The following is a 6000-nucleotide window of genomic DNA, read 5'->3' on the forward strand; positions in this document are numbered from 1 at the left end:
CTGCTGGTGGGAATGCAAACTGGTGTAGGTACTCTGGAAACTAGCATGGAGGTTCCTCAAAAAATTAAAAATAGAACTACCCTATGACCCAGAAATTTCACTACTAGGAACTTGTCCAAAGGATACAAAAATGCTGATTCAAAGGGGCACATACACCCCAGTGTTGACAGCAGCACTATCAACAATAACCAAAGTATGGAAAGAACCAAAATGTCCATCAACTGCTGAATGGATTAAGAAGATGTGGTATATGGATATATAATGGAATACTACTTGGTGATTAAAAAGAATGAAATCTTGCCATTTGCAACAATGTGGATGGAACTGGAGGGTATTATGCTAAGTGAAATAAGTCAGTCAGAGAAAGATATATGATTTCACTCATATGTGGGATTTGAGAAACTCAGTAGATGAAAATAGGGGAAGGGAAGGAAAAAGAAGATAAAAACAGCAAGGGAAGCAAACTACAAGAGACTCTTAAATACAGAGAACAAACTGAGGGTTGCTGGAGTGGAGATGGGTGGGGGGGTGGATTAAGTGGGTGATGGGCATTAAGGAGCGCACTTGTTGGGATGAGCACTGGGTGTCATATGTGACAGATGAAACACTCGGTTCTACTCCTGAAGCCAAGACTACACAGTATGTTAACTAACTTGAAAATAAATTAAAAAAAAAAAAAAAAGAGTTGCATACTCTACCCACTGAGCCAGCCAGGCATTAACCTATTTTTTTTTTTATGTCAAAGTGTACATTTGTAATTAGATACAAGAATAAAAGCAGAATAAAAGGAATTGGTGGACATACTTATAAAGATTTTTAATACAAATTGGCATCCCTGTGTTTTGAAAATCATAACAAATAGAAAAACATGTAAAGACCTGAGACTCTTTCCATAGGTCTCTAAACCCTGTTCTACTCATGATTTATTCTATAAAGATGGGAAGTAAAATAAGGTTATATGTTGTCATCAGCATAGGGCTTATTTTTCTAACAGTCTTTTTGTTCACATAATTATAGAAGTGAACTATAATACAAAACCACGGTAACTTATAAATTTACTTATGACTTATGAACTGTAGTTAGAAATAGACATGATGCTTTGCCAAACACGCAGGTGCGCGCGCACGCGCGCACACACACATTTCACGTATGCATATACAAATTTGACAAAGAATAAGCCGACATAAAGAAAGCTTCAAAGACGTAAAACAGTTAAGTTAAAGTTGTAACCATTTGCAATATTCCTGAACCGAGTTGGAATCTTTTTTCAGTAAGCTTCCTGTTTGCCTTTAAATTATTTTCCTCAACAGTGTAGTTCAAACTTGTTGTTTCAAACTCAGATTCTCAGAAGCCATGATGCCCTTTACATAACACCATGAATTACTGATGTATTTAATTATAGCATAAAATTATACAAGCTAGGAACGATTTTACCAGCAGAAAATATAACCTTTATTATGGCTCCCACATCTCAAAAATAATACTACTATCAATAAAATATTTATTAAACCACATTTCATAGCAAGGTAATAAATAACACAATTTAGGCCAAGCCAACCATCTAGAAAGGCATGCTTCAAAGATGGATGGGTGATTGAGACAACTTACATTTAATTTCCTCCTCTTCCCTGTATTTGCTTTTGTCTGATCTTTGCTCCCAGGGTCTGACTTCCTGGCTCTCTGACTCTGACTTGAGATGAACCTGTTCATCTTAACTTGGCCCAACATGATCTGAGCCTTGGCTCCTTCCCATGGATTCAGGCTTAATACACTCCCATATCTGCAAGCTCTGGCCAACCGGTCCCTAGGATTGTGGCAAGAGGATCTTGAGGTGCTCTAGAAATCTAGCTGAGGTAGAGATCCAGGGAAACAGGGTTAGTTCAGAAAAGAGGAACAGCATCCCTTGTGCCTGAATCTGGCATGCAATAGGTGCTCAGTAAAGTACCACCTGATTGGAAAAAGCATCCCCAAAAGTCAGGTTGGGAATGAAAAGACAAGTCAGAGTTAAGAACAGGATCTGGAAGCCAAGGTAAGACACTAAAGAGGACAAGGTGGCCGGAAGTGGAGAGCAGGAAGTAGCCAGAGGTGCCCCTGAGGATGGCAGGACACTAAGCCAGTTTGGACAATGCATTTATTTATATCCTAATTCCACAAAGAAATCAGAACAGCTATGTGAAAGTAGCTTGGAGCTCATAAATTCTTTTTCTGAGAGACTGAAAGGTAGCTTGTTGAGAGTAAGAAAACCTTTGGAAATCAAATTGCACATTGTCTCTTTTGTGGCTGTAAGTTGATAGGAAGCTGGAAAACACAGGAGTGCTTTTGCCCTGAGGGCTCAGATTCATTTTGTCTATTTAATAAATAAAGGAAATGATTTTAAATATAGAAAACTTTCCATTCATGTCTACAAAAAAGTTGTTGAACACATGAGCAGCTGTTTTTGTTTTTCACCAATTGGTTTGCTTCTCGTTCACTTGTTTGGTTATCAGCTATCACTTCGAGGTAGGCAAATTGTAGTTGGAACGAACATTTTAAAATTAGGATATAACTGATTTGAAACTTTCATTTTGTTGAATAGCATTGGGAAAAGACGACTATCCTCTAATTTTGAGATAGAGCACCCCAAACTGGCTCATAAGCAGATAGTTTGAGGAAAACATGCAATTGAATCAAGAAATTCCTACTGAATTTCTCCCTTTTTCCTCTTTGGGATATTGAGAATTAACTTTTCAATGCATTGCCCACTTCCAAAGCTTTTCAGCTTTTCAGCATTGGTCCAACTAGGAAATATTCCATGCTCTTCCCCCCCACCTTTTGGATTAACTTATAATTAACAATAACTTCTACTGAAAACTGTATCAGAAGCTTGGGAGATTTATCTTTTTTTTTTTTTTTTTTAAATTTGTTTATTCTGAGAGCACAAGCTGGAAAGGGGCAGAGTGGGGCAGAGGGAAGGCAGAGGGAAAGGAAGAGAGAGAATCCCAAGCAGGCTCTGTGCTGTCTGATGAAGCTGGACGCTTTAACCGACGGAGCCGCCCAGGTGCCCCTTGGTAGAGATATCTTATTTGGTCCTCTTAACAGACCTGTGAGGCATTATCCTCACTGTGCCAAAGAGGAAAAGAGGATGCAGGACAGTTAATTTGTCCAAGGTTGTGCAGCTAATTAAGCGGCCAAACCAGGAATGAAGCCCACAGTCCTCTGCCTCCTAGTTGGTGATCTCTGCATCACAGGGCTTTGCTGTTGCCAGGGAGATCAACCCACCCCACTGTCACCATCACCGGGCTTTTCCACTCCAGTGGTGAAGATTACAGGGTCTACAGGATGTTGCTGTTCTGCCACCTTACCTCTCTCCTGCTGCCTTTTTGGCTTCTCTAGACTGTCGTGCTTTAGCTACAATCCAACCTTCAGGCTCATCCCTCTTGTTGGATTCCTCTTCCTCCAACCTTTCCTCAGATACTGATTGGCAAGGCTCGTTTCCTCATTTCAAGTTTTGCTCAGGTATCACTTGGGAAGGCTCTCCGGACAATCGCAGCCTTAGCACTCATCACCTTTTTTCTGCTTGTCCTCCCCACTCTGTAATACGTGTGACCTCTATAAGGCAGGGATAGGGCTTTCTGTTGTTCTCGATCGATCTCTGATACCCAGATTTGTGCCTGGCACCAAGTAAACAGTATTTGTTCAATGAGTGGAGAATCAAAATTTAACCTCTTACCCTTTGCCACTGTTAAGTTTTATAGCAAACTCAGGTCCAGAAATGGCGGGGGGTGGGGAGGAGGATAGGTAAAAATGCAATTTCATGGAAACTGTTGGTACAAATCTTCAGAGCATTTATTTTAGGCCAAGTATGTACATTTAGGCCTATCTGTAATTTCTTACGGATTCTTTTTCTTTAAACAGCTTTAGAAACAAAAGTTTTATTTTGAAGTTTGAACTTCTTAACCCACCCCAAATGTTATGCTGATATATACCTACAATGCTACACATAGCATATATCTTTAAAAATGTTAATTTCATTAAGATCTAGGAAAAAAAACCTCTATGGATTGTGTTTACATTGAGCAAAAATTTTAAATAGTGCCAGTTATGCAAGGGGAGTATTGGTAATTGGGGGAAACACATCTATTGTTTCCTTGAATTAAATTTTTTATTATGGTATTTTTGTTTTTATGAAATATTTCAAAACAAGCTTATGTGAAAATTTTGCTTGACTTTCACCCAATTTTCCTGGTCGACTTCTCTAGGAAATGCACAATGTACTTAAGGCTTCAGTATCTGCACTTAATTGTAGGCCGGATAGTGATACATGATTTAGCATAAAAATGCCTTTTCTGTTTAAAGACAACAGGTTTTATGCCACTATGGTCTAATAAATGTACTAATTCAAATCCTTACTATAAACAGTTGCACTCTATGTACATGCAAACATAAATTGCTTTTCTGGGCCAAAGTATTATAAGCAGCATTGTGTTTTTTGTGTTTAAATACATGAAAACTTGGAGTATAATTAAAATTCTAAAATCTAGTAATAACCCTATTAATTGGAACATTTTTTTCTTCCAGGAGAAATTATCCCAGCATTATCCAAACTATTAGCTCAGACAAAAATAAAGGTTTTCAAGATCTGTCTTCCTTCCTCTCTTCTCCCCTCCTTCTTTCTTACTATTTGTACTTGAGATTACTCTCAGGTATCCACAAATAAATTATTTGATTGCCACCTGCTGCTAGGAGGAACACAGCTGGAGGCCTATGCTAATTAGCTACTCTGCAAAGAACCAAAATACGTACCTTAAAAATCCTGCGACACAATTACAAGTTGGTTGTGTGCACAGTAAAGTTATTATTGCTTGGGCAATAAATACAGTTAACACATGATTCAGATATACTGAATAAAGTATTTTGCGCTTCTTGCACATACCTTAAGTTCTTGCATCCCTTAAGCATCTGAATTTTTAAATAAAAATACTCAACACGCGATCCTTTCTTCTGGACTTGAAATAATCCTCACCAACAGCACTGTGAACCACACTATATTACAGTCTTGCTCCCAGCACCGCTTCACCTTTCCCTGCTCATTACCCCAAATGTTTTACATCAATAATCTATGATAAAGTAAAAAACATTACTTTCGATTTTCTTCCATTCAGTCTTGTTCATAGTTATGTGGTTGAAGTCCCAAGAAGTCCCAAGAATCAAACTGGTATTATCATACTAAAAATTAAAAAAAAAAAAAAAAAAATTTTAATGTTCCAATTTCACAATCATTTCTTTTATGCAGTATCATCCTGAAACTTCCAAATGTGACTTTTTCTGGTAATTTTATCATCTTTAATTTGACACAAATTTCTTGAACAATTTATTCCGTAACTGGTCTCGTTTGGCATAATAGCACAAATTTAACCGTTTCTCGATTCAGTTATTGTTATGAACACACAGATACTACACTACACTGAGTTGTAACATAAACATACCTTTACCTTTGGGCTCTCCTGTACAAGGCAACCTATAGAGCTAGCTCTGGATTACTAGATGTAAAAAGACTCTTTCTGGAGTCTTCTGCCAGTGAGCCAGGGGACTTCCCTTGCTGCCTAACCCCCCCCCCCCCCACCAGCCCCCGCCCCTCACTTGGCCGTATCATCTAATCTGGCCTGAGCTTGGAAATCTGATAAGTGAAGTTGTTACAATAATGTATTCATCATGTTAGTAAGGTTCTTTATGAGATCTGTAGGGCTCTCCCCGGAGGAAAAGACAACAGCTTTTGCGGCATTTATGTGGCATACTCTGCTTCTTCTTAGTATTTCTGTGAGCTTAAATAGTATTTTAATTATGTGTTCGTTTTTAGCTCTTCCTACAATTTCCTAACATTTACTGCTTTAAAAACATTTAAGTAAAAAATGTCCTAAATCAAATTTTAATTTCCATAAATGTCTAGGGCAATGGCTACAAATTAACATGAAATCTGCATCGGTGTTCTCTGGCAGTATGTTCAGAGAAATGGTGACCAGA

This window comes from Neofelis nebulosa, chromosome 4, assembly GCF_028018385.1.
Source record: "Neofelis nebulosa isolate mNeoNeb1 chromosome 4, mNeoNeb1.pri, whole genome shotgun sequence".
NCBI classification, from domain to species: domain Eukaryota; kingdom Metazoa; phylum Chordata; class Mammalia; order Carnivora; family Felidae; genus Neofelis; species Neofelis nebulosa.